The 18,242-nt window shown below is 41.2% G+C and overlaps 1 pseudogene; it reads right to left on the minus strand.

The window, feature by feature from the left end:
* The window catches only part of LOC128660024 (gastrula zinc finger protein XlCGF26.1-like), a 56,517-nt pseudogene extending 38,557 nt beyond the window's left edge, over positions 1–17,960 (minus strand).
* Between the last annotated feature and the right edge of the window lie 282 nt (positions 17,961–18,242).

Here is an 18,242-nt window from a genome sequence, read left to right on the forward strand (position 1 = left end):
AGATTCAGCTGCAGTCTGTAGGAGGTCAGGTTAGAGTGTGAAGAGTACAGGGTCAGTCTGTGTATGGACAAGGTAGGTAATGTGGTGCTGATCATCTGCTGTGTGATTGTGACACTGGTCACTGTGAGCCTTTTATAGTAAAAGTATTTGTTAATGTAGAGCGCTTCTCTCTTTGTATGCAAATTATTATGACCCTGGGGAAGTCTCCCTATGGGTGATGGGGGAAACCAGACGTGGACTCCTTGCCCAGTGTGCTTAGAGGAATGTGGCTGCACCTCATTGACGAGGCCCATAGGAGGCCGAAACGATCGTCTGGGGTTGTCATGTTTCTTGTTCAGAGGAGAATTAACTGGTATTTCGGGGCTGGACTGACCTTACTTGGCGGGATCAGACTGATATACTTCAGGAAAGTTTTCTTCTGTGAAAAGCACACTGGTCTAAAAGAGGCTGCTTCCGGGTGGTAAATCGCCATAGAACAAGCCACTGAGCTGTTGTTCGTTCCTGGTAGAGCGCTTCTCTCTTTGTATGCAAATTATTATGTCCCTGGGGAAGTCTCCCTATGGGTGATGGGGGAAACCAGACATGGACTCCTTGCGTCTTCACTCAGCCGAGCCACCGATGGAACTGAAGAGGAGACCCGGACCAGCAGAAGTGATCCTCCAAGCGGCGCTGAAGAAATCTTCCATCCGATGAAGTGATCCTCCAAGCGGCGCTGAAAAAGTCTTCCATCCGGGCGATGTCATCTTCCAAGAGGCGCTGAAGAAGTCTTCTATCCGGGCGATGTCATCTTCCAAGCCGGGTCTTGAATCTTCATCCCGCCGACGCGGAACATCATTCTTTACCGACGGACTACCGACGAATGAAGGCTCCTTTAAGGGACGTCATCCAAGATGGCGTCCCTTCAATTCCGATTAGCTGATAGGATTCTATCAGCCAATCGGAATTAAGGTAGGAAAAATCTGATTGGCTGATTGAATCAGCCAGATTGAAGTTCAATCCGATTAGCTGATCCAATCAGCCAATCAGATTGAGCTCGCATTCTATTGGCTGATCGGAACAGCCAATAGAATGCGAGCTCAATCTGATTGGCTGATTGGATCAGCTAATCGGATTGAACTTCAATCTGGCTGATTCAATCAGCCAATCAGATTTTTCCTACCTTAATTCCGATTGGCTGATAGAATCCTATCAGCCAATCGGAATTGAAGGGACGCCATCTTGGATGACGTCCCTTAAAGGAGCCTTCATTCGTCGGTAGTCCGTCGGTAAAGAAGGATGTTCCGCGTCGGCGGGATGAAGATTCAAGACCCGGCTTGGAAGATGACATCGCCCGGATAGAAGACTTCTTCAGCGCCTCTTGGAAGATGACATCGCCCGGATGGAAGACTTTTTCAGCGCCGCTTGGAGGATCACTTCATCGGATGGAAGATTTCTTCAGCGCCGCTTGGAGGATCACTTCTGCCGGTCCGGGTCTCCTCTTCAGTTCCATCGGTGGCTCGGCTGAGTGAAGACGACTAAAGGTAGGATGATCTTCAGGGGATTAGTGTTAGGTTATTTTAAGGGGGGTTTGTCTTTTTCTTTTACAGGCAAAAGAGCTGAATTCTTTGGGGCATGCCCCACAAATGGCCCTTTTAAGGGCTGGTAAGGTAAAAGAGCTTTGAACTTTTTTAATTTAGAATAGGGTAGGGCATTTTTTTATTTTGGGGGGGGGGGTTTGTTATTTTATTAGGGGGCTTAGATTAGGTGTAAGTATCTTAAAATTGTTGTAATATTTTTAAAATGTTTGTAACCTATTTTTTTATTTTTTGTAACTTAGCTTTTTTTATTTTTTGTACTTTAGTTAGTTTATGTAATTGTATTTAATTGTAGTTATTTGTAGGTAATTTATTTAATGATAGTGTAGTGTTAGGTTTAATTGTAACTTAGGTTAGGATTTATTTTACAGGTGATTTTGTATTTCTTTTAGCTAGGTAGTTATTAAATAGTTAATAACTATTTAATAACTATTCTAACTAGCTAAAATAAATACAAAGTTACCTGTAAAATAAATATAATTCCTAAAATAGCTACAATGTAATTATTAATTATATTGTAGCTATCTTAGGGTTTATTTCACAGGTAAGTATTTAGTTTAAATAGGAATAATTTATTAAAGTATAGTGTAGTGTTAGGTATAATTGTAACAGGTTAGTTTTAATTTTACAGGTAAATTTCTCTTTATTTTAGCTAGGTAAGCTATTAAATAGTTAATAACTATTTAATAGCTATTGTACCTAGTTAAAATAAATTGAAAGTTACCTGTAAAATAAAAATAAATCCTAAGATAGCTACAATATAATTATTATTTATATTGTAGCTATATTAGGGTTTATTTTACAGGTAAGTATTTAGTTTTAAATAGGATTAATTTAGTTCATAATAGAAATATTATTTAGATGTATTTAATTAATATTTAAGTTAGGGGGGTGTTAGGTTTAGACTTAGGTTTAGGGGTTAATAATTTTATTACAGTGGCGGCGGTGTAGTGGGGGGCAGGATAGGGGTTAATAAATGTATTATAGGTGTCGACGGTGTAGGGGGGCAGATTAGGGGTTAATAAATTTAATATAGGTTGCGGTGGGCTCCGGGAGCGGCGGTTTAGGGGTTAATATGTATAGAGTAGCTTGCGGTGGGCTCCAGGAGTGGCGGTTTAGGGGGTAATAACTTTATTTAGTTGCGGCGGTGTAGGGGGGACAGATTAGTGGTGTTTAGACTCGGAGTACATGTTAGGGTGTTAGGTGCAGACAGCTCCCATAGGAATCAATGGGATGTCTGGCAGCAGCGAACTTGTACTTTCGCTATGGTCAGACTCCCATTGATTCCTATGGGATCCGCCGCCTCCAGGGTGGTGGTTTGAAAACCAGGTACCAAGTGTACCTGCTAGTCAGATTGTGCCGCACTTGTGTGCGGAACATCTGGAGTGACGTAAGAATCGATCTGTGTCGGACTGAGTCCGGCGGATCGAAGTTTACGTCACAAAATTCTACTTTTGCCAGGATCTAGCCTTTGATAACTAAGGCGAATCAGCCTCGCCACAAATACGCTGCGGAATTCCAGCGTATTTGAGGTTGACGGCTTGATAACTACCCCCCTATATCTGCATGAACTGCTTTTTTAAACAGCATTACTAACCTGCAGCTTACAGTTAATACCAACGACCACGCTATTACTACATGTGATAATATTCTATACATCTACTGCTGTGAATCAATGCATGAACTGCTTCTATTACAAAGTGACTATATCTGCATGAACTGCATAATAAGTTACTAATTTGCAGGCTACATTGAACCTCAACTGCTACGTTATTTTCTAATGTGACATATGCATGTATATTTATCTTTGGATATGGTTGGACTGTCCTATGCTGTGATATCGGTCTTTTAGATATATATATCTGTTAACCTTGTGCTGATTCTAGTCTGTTTTTTACCTATGATATATTTTAGATTTTGACATATAGATATATAAGATTGATGTCCTAAACCTATATGGGTTTTTTCTCTCCTATGGCCATAGGTTTGTACAATTTTAATTGAGTTAGGGCACACAGAGTATGTTTGTGTTTTAGACTAAAGTAGTTAATAAAGCATAACTTTTTGGTATTACAAGTGATCACTTTGATTCCTTGCTTTGCTTTTGGTACTCCCTTGGTGTTAAATCTCTTACAGACATGTTGTTAACAAATAGGAAAGTGCTGGCTAAAGAATCCTTTTTGATCTTTTCTTTACTATAATTTCAATCTTTTTAGATTCATTAATTTTCTTGATTCCTCCTTGCACCCTTAGACACAGATATTAGTGGTCTTAGGCTTTCCCATGATACAACATTATATCAGGTGGCTCTATGAGCTGGTTTACTGAATTTCTGAGATAGATTTAGAGATATATAGAGAGAGATATATATATAGAGAGAGAGAGATATATAGAGAGAGATATATATAGAGAGAGATATATAGAGAGAGAGAGAGAGAGATATATAGAGAGAGATATAGAGAGAGAGATATAGAAAGAGAGATATAGAGAGAGAGATATAGATATAGATGTATATATATATATAGATATAGATATAGATAGAGAGAGAGAGAGAGAGATGAGAGAGAGAGAGAGACACATACATACACACACATATATATATATATATATATATATATATATATATATATGTGGAAGCAGACATGCCAGAGCAGTGAAGGTGTGTGAGAGGCCTGGCTGTGAGAGGAGCTGCATAGAGACTTCATCTTGTGTAAAGTAACAGCATTCATCTGATCTGCTGATTTAGTGTATGCTGCCAGTTGCAGTCTGCCCCTGTGAGAGGGCTGTGGAGAAGAATGCAGACAAAGTAAATGACTGGCAGACCCTGGAGTTTCCCTTCAGCCAGTGCAGCTGAATCCTGTTTAGTGGTAAGGAGTATCCTCTCCCCGTGTCATACTGACAGGGAATTCTGTCCATCACAGAAACTTATAAAGAGCTCTTCCTGTGGATTGCAGCTTCCTATGAGTTGTAACTGTTTAAATGCATGTGGATTACCTTAAAGGGCCACAACATTTCTGTGCACCAACTGGTACCCATCAGCCATTAGGGTGAAGCCTGAAGGTGGGTTTGCAGGTGGTTTGGGAGGGTGCTGGGCCTGGTTAGAGAGAATTGGTGTGTTAGCCACTGTATTTCTTGCCTTACTTTTATTTGCCATAATCCTTTAATACATGTTCATACTGTTTTACTGTTATTACTTTGTGTGTTGTAGTTATTTATTATGTTCCTGCCTGGGAAACCCATTCTTGCCCTGGATGCCCAGTCAGGTGGAGGCACTGCCACAGTCATGTACCCCAACTCCCAGGTAGCGGAGACTCAGGATCAGCCTGCAGAGCACATGGAGGTAGCTGGGGTAAAGACCCACAGGGGTAATTGTGGGCCTAGGCCAAACCTTGTTACATTTGGTGGTACTGCTGAGATAAATTGGGGTACACCCAGTAAGGATGTGTTAATTCCCCAGCCCACGCTCCCATTTGCAAAAGATTGGGCCCAGCAACAGAAGGTACCATTGCATCATGCAGTGATGATATGCCAGGTACCTCCCTATAGTGAGATAAAACATGTCACCAAGTGCGTAGAGATTGTACTGAAACGAGAGATGGCTACCTTCAGAGATATCCTGCATGATTCATACGGTCAAACTTACATGTTAGTATATTCCCATGCAGATTTGAGAGGCTGTCATAGGCCTACATGTCTATACCTTCTTGAAACAGCTCCTGAAGGATGTTGCTTACTGTTACACTGCAGCAACCTTCCAGTATAGGCCTAAGAGACTTTAATGTATCAAGTTATTCCCAGATTCTGTCCCCTTTGTCAGAGAAACCCGCCAGGAGATTACCGGTTACCCCTGAAATTATTTTAAAGCCCCAGAGAAAGAGGATATGGAACTGTCCATCCTTAAAAAGAAGGTAGCCGATTTAGAATTATTGTCTAAGCCATCGCCAAGAAGAATAGATTATTCTCCTACCAGGAGGCAGCACCGCAGGGAGATCAAAGGAAGGTTATTCCCAGAGGAACAGTCCCCCAGAGGGCACTGTTTTAAGTGCGGGAAATCAGGGCATTTCAAGTGGGAGTGTCCTATTAATTCATCAGAGACAGGGGTGGAAGTGCTAGCTATTGAGCTGGAGGAGGCCCAAGTTACCAGTCTTTTCAGGAAAAAAGGGAGAGAGAAAAAGACACACCCATGTTATCTGTGGGGGCCAAGATCGGCCCAAATCTCTGATACAGTTACAAATAGAAGGTATTCATGCCTCAGCCTTGTTAGATACTGGATCCCAGGTCACCATCATTAATAGAGACTTCTATGACCATCACCTAAAACATATTCCCCTGGAGCCAGCAGGAGAGTTGCAGTTGTGGGGAGTGGGATCTCAGGCCCAGCCTGTAGAGGGATGTATAAGAGTGACAATAACCATCCCACAGTTAAACACAGGAATGATCTGCCCTATGGAATTTTGGGTACCAATGCAAGAATGGTGCAGGACATGTTCAGGGCCTACCTAACTGAAGTGGGAGATGTATCTCTAACCCGACTGATGCAAGACAGCCCTGTTCTAGGGAAAGAGTGCCATCGACTAGCCCTACAAGCTAGACCAGGATCATGCCACTACTCAGGGAAAGAACCTTTATTTGTAAGGCCTGGAGAGACTAAGACTCTACGAGCCATAGCATCTATGCACCATGAAATATCAGGAGGAACCCGGCAATACCTCATTGAGTCTTTGCCTGAGGAGGATGCAAAAAAAGGTGGACTCTCATACCCGAGGTGAAAGACTGGCGGAATCACTGGTGTAAAGATTTTCCCATAATGATAAGAAATTTAACACCCACAGAGATCAGAATTGATCGTCACCAGAAGATTGGTGTGATTCACTTGTTAGACCAAGTCTCGTCAGTAATGTCTGTAAAGGCAGAACAGGGGGGTGATCTTGAAGGACCTATAGTTTTTGAACTGGAAGATTCTCCCTACCACAAAAGTGGAGAGATAGCCTCTGATCCAAATTAGCTACTCGAGAGAAAGTTTTCTCCAGGAAAGAAATGGATGTGGGATATGCAAAGAGTGCCACACATGCCATCAGACTTTCTGACCCAGCTCCTTTCAGAGAAAGATCAAGGAGAATGCCCCCTCGAGATGTGGAAGATGTCCGGGATATACTCAAACAGATGGAAGAATCTGGCATTATTAAAGAGTCCAGAAGTCCATATGCCTCACCCATAGTGGTAGTTAGGAAAAAGAATGGCACAGTCCGGCTCTGCATAGACTATCGGACTTTAAACAAAAGGACCGGGCCAGATCAATATACGCTGCCACGGATAGACGGATAGAAGATCTAAAGTCACAAAGAAGAAGCAGCACCAACCAGTAGTTTCCAACAGATTTATTCATGCAGTATGCATAATGAACAGCCAGACCAACAAACAGCAACGTTTCGGACTTAGTCCTTAATCATGCATCGGATAGAAGATCTGCTAGATGCCCTTCCTGGAAGCCAGTGGTTCAGCGTGCTGGACTTGAGGTCTGGGTATTATCAGGTACCCATGAAGAAGGAGGATCAGGAAAAGACAACTTTCATCAGTCCCTTGGGATTCTATGAGTTTACCAGGATGCCCCAAGGGGTCACTGGAGCTCCCGCCACCTTTCAAAGGCTGATGGAGAAGACTGTGAGGTATATGAATCCCAAAGAGTGCCTAGTCTATCTTGATGATCTCATAGTGTTCGGAAGGACACCAGAAGAGCACGAACAGCGATTGCTGAAGGTGTTGGATCGACTCCAAGGAGAGGGTCTGAAATTATCAATAGACAAATGTTGGTTTGCCCAAAACTCTGTTACATATATAGGTCACATTGTTTCTGCACAAGGTGTGACAACTGACCCGACCAAAATCAAAGCGGTGATGAAGTGGCCCAGGCCAGATAACATCAGTGAGCTGCGCTCATTTCTTGGATTCTGCAGTTACTACCGGAGGTTTGTGAAAGATTATTCAAAGATTGCTCGAGAGCTACACAACCTGTTAAAGACTACCTCCGATATATAGGAGGGTGTTAAGGCGCCAAGTCCTAAAGACTCCTTTAGAAATAAATGGACCTCAGGATGCGAAGAAGCCTTCTTAATCTTGAAGAAAAGACTCACAGAAGCTCCTGTATTGGCGTATGCAGATCCTGAGAAACCATATGTGCTCCATGTTGATGCCAGTATGGAATGCCTGGGGGGCGTACTGCATCAAAGCTACCCAGAAGGGTTAAGACCAGTGACCTACATAAGTAGAAGTCTAACTGGTGCATAGAAAAACTATCCAGTCCATAAGCTAGAATTCTTGGTGCTCAAGTGGGCAATTGTGGACAAGTTAAATGACTATTTAAATGGAGCAATATTCGAGGTAAGTATGGATAACAATCCGCTTAATTATATTCAAACAACAGCTAAGCTGGATGCCACAGGGCATAGGTGGCTGGCAGCACTGTCGAACTATAGTTTCAGCCTTAAATACAAGCCAGGCCCTAAGAATGTCAGTGCGGACGCTCTGTCCCGCAGACCTGGACTTCCTCCTCATGAAGAAAAGGAGGAATGGGAAGAAATCCCTGTACCTGGGGTAGGAGCCCAGTGCCAAACATATGTAGTGGTCGAGAGGCAGGATGAATTCTCTGAACTCAGAGGAATAGACTCCATATGTCAATCCCCAGAAGCCGTACCAGAGGTATTCTGTGCTCCAGCAATGCTCCAACAGTGGTCTCACATAACCCATGAAGACAAGAAGAAAGCCCAGTCACAGGACTGGTATATAGGGACAGTCCTCAAAGTAATGAGAGCCAAGAACCCTACATTACTGAGCTCCCTCCCCATTGGACAAAGATTTGTACTTGAGAGAATGGAGTAAACTACATTTAGAAGATGGAATCCTTTATAGAATTATAAAATACCATGACCACCCTGGTCGAAAGCAGCTAGTGTTACCTCATAGATATCGGGGAATGGTCTTGAGAACCCTCCATGATCAACATGGGCATCTTGGAGTAGACAAGACCTATGGCCTGGTACAAGACCGGTTCTATTGGCCTCGCATGAGAGAACATGTTGAACATTATGTGAAGACCTGCAGAAGATGTATTCATAGAAAGACTCTGCCTGTGAGAGCTGTCCCTATGGGCCAACTGAGAAGTACAGGACCCCAGGATCTTGTGTGTATGGACTATGTATTGAGAATGATACTACCTGAATCAGGAATGTTTTGTTAGTAACAGACCATTTCACCAGATATGCTCAGTCTTTTCCCACTAAAGACCAGAAGGCTGTGACTGTAGCCAAGGTCCTCTGGCAGAAATATTTTGTGCACTACGGTCTGCCCAATCGAATACATTCTGATCAAGGTAGAGAGTAAGCCGATCAAAGAACTGTTGGATATGTTGCAGGTTCACAAGTCCAGAACACCACCCTACCACCCTGAGGGTGATGCCCAGCCTGAGCGTTTTAATAGGACACTCCTAGACATGCTCGGGACTCTGAAACAAGTGGAGAAGCAGTCCTGGAGTAAGCATGTAGAAGCCATGGTCCACGCATATAATTGCGCAAGGCATGAGTCTACAGGATTCTCACCCTACTTCCTAATGTTTGGAAGGGAAGCCAGACTACCGATAGATGTCCGGTTGGGGGTGTCCCCAGATGGGACAAAGTCAGACTCTCACTTCCAGTATGTGAGGACCCTCAGACAAAACCTTCACAGTGCCTACAAGTTGACCACTCAAGCTGCGGCAAAAATGGAGGAACGCAACAAAAGAAGATACAATACCAAAGTGAAGCATCGGGAAGTCCAAGTGGGAGATAAGGTTCTCCTCCGGAATCTAGTGGTACCTGGGAAACACAAATTAGCAGACAGATGGAAGGATACCCTATTTGAAGTTGTGTCTAAGCTAAAGGGGCTGCCAGTGTACAATATAAAAAGGCCTAGAAGGCCGGAAAAAGGCTTGGCATAGGAACCATCTACTAGCATTAGCCAATATCGATGAAGAGGAAGGGAGTAGTAGTGAATGGGAGAAAAGCACAACGGAGAGTCCTGAAAATGAGGCAGTGGAGACCCCAGAAGCTCTTAGTGCTGATGATCAATGGTGGTCTCCTCCTGCTGAGGAAACACAGCACTTTCCTTCCTCTCCTCCCATAGCCTCCTCTACATTGAATCCCAAAAGTCCCAACTTTGTGCCTGGGACCCCAAAAAGAGACTCTTGTATCATGGGAAAGCCAGGGCCTCAAGCATCTGGTGACCTCCCCACCCAAGTGGCCAGAGCTGAAGATTCCCAGGCACATTCTGGACTTCCTCAGAGAGAACAGAGATTGGGTACTAGAATACTACAGCTTCCCAGGGTTCTTACTTACGATCAAGTCGGAGAACCTAGTTATGTACATATGCCCCAAGAACAGTCTAAAATGGTTGATTTTCTGTATGCAGTTGCGGAAATGATGAATGTTGGAACCCCTCTGTACTAGAGTAAACTGTAAGATAGTTAACATTTGTTTATAGGACTGTTAGTGCATTTATTATTATTTATATGTTTTGTTTTTTCAATGAACCTCTTGGTGGAACCTTGCCAGTGGAAGGCAAGGATTGTACGAGGGGGAGAATGTAGCCCCTCCTGTTGAACATTTTCCTGTTGAACTTTTGCACCTGTATATAGTCTGCAGGAGTAGTTGCCTAGGTAACTATTAGACTGGTTGGTCATGTGATCAATTGAAACTTAGGAGAAGAGTGTAAGACACAGGAGGAAGCAGACATGTCAGAGCAGTGAAGAAGTGTGTGAGGCCTGGCTGTGAAAGAGCAGCATAGAGACTTCATCTTGTAAAGTAACAGCATTCCTCTGCTGATTTAGTGTATGCTGCCAGTTGCAGTCTGCCCCTGTGAGAGAGCTGTAGAGAAGAATGCAGACAAAGTAAATGACTGGCAGACCCTGGAGTTTCCCTTCAGCCAGTGCAGCTGAATCCTGTTTAGTGGTAAGAAGTATCCTCTCCCCTTGTCATACTGACAGGGTATTCTGTCCATCACAGAAACTTATAAAGAGCTCTTCCTGTGGATTGCAGTTTCCTATGAGCTGTAACTGTTTAAATGCATGTGGATTACCTTAAAGGGCCCCAACATTTCTGTGCACCAACTGGTACCCATCAGCCATTAGGGTGAAGCCTGAGGGTGGGTTTGCAGGTGGTTTGGGAGGGTGTTGGGCCTGGTTAGAGAGAGTTGGTGTGTTAAGTTAGCCACTGTATTACTTGCCTTACTTTTATTTGCCATAATCCTTTAATACATGTTCATACTGTTTTACTGTTATTACTGTGTGTGTTGTAGTTATTCATTATGTTCCTGCCTGGGAAACCCATTCTTAATTGTGGGCCTAGGCCAAACCCCGTTACATATACATACACACACACATAAATACACTGCCACTTGACATGCTGGAATATCAGTGCTAGATTATCAGTGCTAGATTTATTTATTTATTTGCTTAATATGCTCATATATTTACTGGATTGCAAATAACTTCCCTGGTAGTGAGGAGTGAACTATAAGTTTCTTTATTATGTCACTTATGGGTAGTTTTATACATGTGTGACAGCGCCACCTAATGGTCAGAGCATTGTTATCCACTGCTAGAGAATATTGATACTAGTCTCCTATACTGCATAGCTTTCTACTCAAGGTTTGCTGTTGTGGACATTTAATTGATTTGCCTGAACGAATCATTTTTTTAAAATAATAATAAAATATTTAAATAAAAAAATCATCAAATATAGCAGCTTTAGTGAAATGTTTTGCAAATGTGTAAAATGTATCAGAATGCAACAAATAATGTTATATTTCTGACAGCAATTAGCAAGCAGATTGATTTTATGTATTGCTGACCCCTATGAGTGAATCAAAAGTAATTTAGCACTGTGTTCTTCAGGGATACTATGTAGCTTTAAGTGTCACTTAAAGATCACATTTTCCAGTTCACAAATCATATGTTTGTTTATGCAAGTCCATCTACAGGCTGCCATTGGTGGTATGGTAGTTGGTAACTGAGGTTGGACTCTTATCAGTGCTATTTATTATTAGATGCTATGTCCAGCTTATATGTGTTATAGATTATTTGTGTGATGATTTGTGTTAATCATAGTTTCCCTGAAGTACACAGAGCTAAATTTCTTTTGATTTGCTCCATATCGGTAATATTTGTAAGTTTCTAGCCGATACCGATATTTCAGAAATTCCAAATATTGGCCCTAAAAATCGTCCGATCAGATATATCGGTCTATCCCTATTTTGTGGGTCTGTTTATTTGTGTGGGTGTGTAGAGTGTTGTTTGTGTGGTGTTGTGAGGGTCTGTGTGTATATCTACTAAAAAAAAAAAAATTAATAACAGACAGAATATAAAACAAAACACAATATTATCTGAGAATACACAAATAGATAAGGGAGAATGTGAGAATCAGCACAAGGTGTTGTGTAACTGGAAGGAATAGGTGCTGGGGAAGGTGGGGTAGATAAGGTAAGAAGGGAGATAAGGAAGGATAATGTATAGGGGAGTATAGAGCACAGAGGCAGTAAATGACATAAGGTGCTATTAGACACAATGTATTGTCTGTACCTGATCACATATAACAGCCAATGACACTAAATACTGAGCATGGGCTAAATTAGCATCACTTTCTCTTGTCTCATTTATACTAATAAAGGGACGGTGTAAAGCTGCACAATATACAGGGCACTACACAACAGGCTGAATGCTGCTGTAAACACAATATAGTAACACATTTGTACATAATAAATTATTAGCATTAAAGGGACAGTCTAGGCCAAAATAAACTTTCATGATTCAGATAGAGCATGTCATTTTAAACAATTTTCAAATTTACTTTTATCACCAATTTTGCTTTCTATTCTTAGTTGAAAGCTTAACCTAGGAGGTTCATATGCTAATTTCTTAGACCTTGAAGGCCACCTCTTTTCAGAATGCATTTTAACAGTTGTTCACCACTAGAGGGTGTTAGTTCACGTATTTCATATAGATAATGTGCTCGTGAAGTTATCTGGGAGCAGGCACTGATTGGCTAGACTGCAAGTCTGTCAAAAGAACTGAAAAAAGGGGCAGTTTGCAGAGGCTTAGATACAAGATAATCACAGAGGTAAAAAGTATATTATTATAACTGTGTTGGTTATGCAAAACTGGGGAATAGGTAATAAAGGGATTATCTATCTTTTAAAATAATATAAATTCTGGTGTAGACTGTCCCTTTAAGTATTCAATGTGTGTGGATATTTTATTCCTCTATATCTTCCTGATATAAATGATGGTGCATTATATAGATTTATACAAACTAATGTTATTGTCATAAAGGGCTTTGTCAGCTGTAAAACACAAAGACCTAAATTCCATTGAGGTGGTAAATTGTGAAAACTAAGTGATAAAAACATTTATTGCCATTAAAGTCTATGGATAATTTTTATGATACCAGCAGTTTCCAAACTTAACCACCACAATGAAAACACAGCCAAAGTATGATCTGTTGGAACCATATAGAAAAAAATGAACAAATTTATGCTTAAAGGGATAGTCTACTCCAGAATTGTTATATTTTAAAAAAAAGATAGATAATCCCTTTATTACCCATTGCCAGTTTTGCATAACCAACAGTTATAGTAATATACTTTTTACCTCTGTGAGTATCTTGTATCCAAGCCTCTGCAGACTGTCCCCTTATCTCAGTGCTTCTGACAGACTTATTTTAGCCAATCATTGCTAACTCATAAATAACTCCATGCAAGTGAGTACGTTATCAATATGGCCCACATGAACTAGCGCTGTCTAGCTTTTAAAATCTATCAACATGCACTAAATTAAGAGGCAGCTTTCAAGAGATTAGAAATTAGCATATTAGTCTACCTAGGTTTAGCTTTTGAAAAAAGAATACCAAGAGAACAAAGCAAATTTGATGATAAAAGTAAATTGGAAAGATGTTTAAAACTGCATGTCCTATCTGAATCATGAAAGGATAATTTTGGCTAGGCTGTCCCTTTAATTTACAGAGAGATATTTAAAAAAATACAAACTAGGTTACAAAGTTGGGCTTCATTTCTGATAATTTTATCTAAAGAGATCATCTTACTGAAAATAGTTATTCTCCCACTGTGTATACATCTATTAATATACTTTTTACCTCTGTGATTACCTTGTATCTAAGCCTCTGCAGACGGCCCCCTTATCGCAGCTCTTTTCACAGACTTGCATTTTAGCCAATCAGTGCTGACTCAAATATCTTCTTTGTAGTGAACACAATGTTATCTATATGGCATGCATGACCTAGCACTGTCTAGCTGTCTGAAACTGTCAAATGCACTGAGATAAGAAGCTGCTTCCAATGGCTTAAAAATTAGCATATGAGCCTACCTAGGTTTAGCTTTCAATAAATACCAAAGGAACAAAGCAAATTTGATGATAAAACCAAATTGGAAATTTGTTTAAAATGACACAGCCTATCTGAATCATTAAAGTGACAGTCAACACAAAATGTATAATGACTTATTCCTATGTAGTAGTTAATGTTAATTTAACCCCCTGCAGCCCATGTTTAATGCATATATGTTATTTGTTCAAAATCACTTACTTTTTATCCTCCAGCTGATTTGAAATGGCCACCAGATCCCTCCTTTCCCTGATGTCATCCTAAATGAATGCTCTGTTGAAAATAACCTGTGTCGAGCAAGCTCGTGTACGTCTTTTGCGCATTTGCATTGTATTTGAGTTTAGTCTCACAGAGCTAAATCCAAGCTCCTCTGAATCCTCCCTTGACTTCTAACCTGACTTTCACTGCATAATCCCCCCCCCCCCCCTCACAATTACTCTGCCATACGGTTCCTCCCTACAAAACAGCAATGTCACGTAACACACAATACTTGCAGCTATACAAATGGCATGAGCCAGACACCATGGGGGGAGCTTTATAATATTGCCAGTAATTAATGCAAACGTCAGAATTCACACACTGGTAGCGCCAAATGCAAACACCTTGCACATCAATAGAAAATAAAATGCAGTACTAGATACAGAACTGCACAATGTCAGACCACACACAGCCCAACCACTATAGTGTAATGTTACACAGAGATATTTCTGTCACAGCCTCAGTCCCCATACATAATACTATAAGTAACATTGTGCAGTTCTGAATCTAGTGTAACACTGAATAATGAAATTAATATATTAGGTTTAATGTCCCTTTAAAACTGACCCTGTTTATGGAAACACCTGATGGGGGAGGGGGGGGGGGGTTATGGTTCATAGTTAATGATGTTTAATAGTATATATATATATATATATATATATATATATATATATATATATATATATATATATATATATATATATATAATAAGGGGCATGAAGGAGGGAACTGAAATCTGTATCTAGGTTAAGAGAGTCATGGAGAAAACTTCAATCTCCTGAGTTGTAGTATTAACGAGGGAGGGAGATTCTCATCCTGGATATGTTATAGGTGAACAGGAAGTGGGTGATTTAATATGCCTATTTTAGAAAGAGGTTACATGGTTGATAGAGGTACAGAGATTTATTAATATTTGTCTCATCAACTGTTCATATACTTTGTGGTTCCCTCGTCAAATTTTTTATGTTTGCCTTTTTTGTATATCTTTTCATGATTTGAAATGTTGATAATGAAAACCAAAAAAAATTATTTCAATTAAAACTGACCCTGCTACACATCTGTCCCTAGTTAGTCTAAGTTAGTTATGGGGCGCCCCTCTGTGCTAGCTACCGTGCACCCCTCTGCGCTACCTACCAGGCGCCCTTCTATGCCAGTTACTGGGCACTAGTTACCGTGTGCCCCTAGATAAAGCAGGGCTGATAATGTGCACTTTGGGGGCACAGTGTGTTTTAACCCTTCACTGGCACAGAGAGCAGCACAGTGTGTATTAACCCTTCACTGGCACAGAGAGCAGCACAGTGTGTATTAACCCTTCACTGGCACAGAGAGCAGCACAGTGTGTATTAACCCTTCACTGGCACAGAGAGCAGCACAGTGTGTATTAATCCTTCACTAAGACAAAGAGCTGCACAGTGTATATTAACCCTTCACTAGCACAGAGAGCTGCTGTATTAACTCTTCACTAGCAGAGAGCAGCACAGTGTGTATTAATCCCTTACTAGCACAGAGAGCTGCACAGTGCATAACCCCTTCACTAAGAAAGAGCTACACAGTGTGTATTAACTCCTTCACTAGCACATAAATCTGCAGTGGGTATTAACCCTTCACTAGCACTGAGAGCAGCACAGTGTGTATTAACCCTTCACTAGCACAGAGAGCAGCACAGTGTGTATTAACCCTTCCCTACTACAGTATGTATTAACCCTTCACTGGCACAGAGAGCAGCACAGTGTGTATTAACCCTTCACTGGCACATAGAGCAGCACAGTGTGTATTAACCCTTCACTGGCACAGAGAGCAGCACAGTGTGTATTAACCCTTCACTGGCACAGAGAGCAGCACAGTGTGTATTAACCCTTCCCTACTACAGTATGTATTAACCCTTCACTGGCACAGAGAGCAGCACAGTGTGTATTAACCCTTCCCTACTACAGTATGTATTAACCCTTCACTGGCACAGAGAGCAGCACAGTGTGTATTAACCCTTCACTGGCACAGAGAGCAGCACAGTGTGTATTAACCCTTCACTAAGACAAAGAGCTGCACAGTGTGTATTAACCCTTCACTAGCACAGAGAGCTGCTGTATTAACCCTTCACTAGCAGAGAGCTGCACAGTGTGTATTAATCCCTCACTAGCACAGAGAGCTGCACAGTGTATAACCCCTTCACTAAAAAAGAGCTACACAGTGTGTATTAACTCATTCACTAGCACAGAGAGCAGCACATTGTGTATTAACCCTTCACTAGCACAGAGAGCAGCACAGTGTGTATTAACCCTTCACTAGCACAGAGAGCAGCACAGAGTGTATTAACCCTTCCCTACTACAGTGTGTATTAACCCTTCACTAGCACAAAGCAGAACAGTGTGTATTAACCCTTCATTAGCACAGAGAGCAGCACAGTGTACATTAACCCCTTCACTAGCACAGTGTGTATTAACCCCTTCACTAGCACAGAAATCTGTAGTGGGTATTAACCCTTCACTAGCACAGAGAGCTACACACAGTGTGTATTAACCCTTCACTAGCACAGAGTTGAACAGCACTCAGTATCCCATTGCCTGGCACAAGCAGATGAATAACATGCACTAAAAGAACAACATTTATAACAATTATAAACTTTTTAAGAAGACTAGAAAGTGACTAAAACGTTTTATCACACAATACACACAGCCTGACTCACTCACCCAGCAGCAGCTGCACAGGAAGTAAATGGGAGGGGAACAAAGGCCAGTTGAATACTGAACTAAATCTCCCAGAATACACGCTTAGAAGTCACATGTTAAGCAGCAGCCAATCAGACAAAAGAAAATATGCAACCATTTCAAAGACAAATTGGATGCTTTAACTTGTTTAAATTCTGCAAATTCAAAAAATTAGTAACTGAGCAAATAGTCACTGTCATATCCTCTACTAGTGCATTACAGCTACACTATATACATAAAGCTATACAATATATATTAGCACTTTCACTAGCATTGAGAATAGAGCTGCACTTTGTATTAACCCCTTCACCAGCACAGACATCTTCACCAGCACACTGTGTATTAACCCTTCACTAAGAAAGAGCTGCACAGTGTGTATTAATTCCCTTAGCCAGCACAAAGAGCTACATTGTGTATTTACCCTTCACTAGCACAAAGAGCTACATTGTGTATTAACCCTTCACTAGCACAGAGAGCAGCGCAGTGTGTATTAACCCTTCACTAGCACAGAGAGCAGCACAGTGTGTATTTACCCTCCACTAAGACAAAGAGCTGCACAGTGTGCATTAACCCTTCACTAGCACAGAGAGCTGATGTATTAACCCTTCACTAGCACAGAGAGCTGATGTATTAACCCTTCACTAGCAGAGAGCTGCACAGTTTACATTAACCCCTTCACTAGCACAGTGTGTATTAACCCCTTCACCAGCACAGAAATCTGTAGTGGGTATTAACCCTTCACTACCAGTGTGTATTAACCCTTCAGTAGCACAGAGAGCTACACACAGTGTGTATTAACCCTTCACTAGCACAGAGTTGAACAGCACTCAGTATCCCATTGCCTGGCACAAGCAGATGAATAACATGCACTAATAGAACAACATTTATAACAATTATAAACTATTTAAGAAGACTAGAAAGTCACTAAAAGTTTTATCACACAATACACACAGCCTGACTCACTCACCCAGCAAGCAGTCTAGCTGCAGACTGGAGCTCCACTCTAGACAGGAAACATGTGACCTCCACTGACTCTAGACAGGAAACATGTGACCTACACTCAAAGCTTTTTTTTTTAATCAACTTTAATGTAACAAACAACCTAGACAATCATTCTGAGAACGAAACATTTTGCAGCTTTCTTGTTCTTCTTAATGTGCACTCACAGTGTTTTATGCTTATTGTCATTTATAAGGTAGCCACTGTGAGTGCACATTAAGAAGAACAAGAAAGCTGCAAAATGTTTCGTTTTCAGAATGATTGTCTAGAGGTTGTTTGTTCCA

Source organism: Bombina bombina, chromosome 5, assembly GCF_027579735.1.
Source record: "Bombina bombina isolate aBomBom1 chromosome 5, aBomBom1.pri, whole genome shotgun sequence".
Lineage (NCBI taxonomy): Eukaryota > Metazoa > Chordata > Amphibia > Anura > Bombinatoridae > Bombina > Bombina bombina.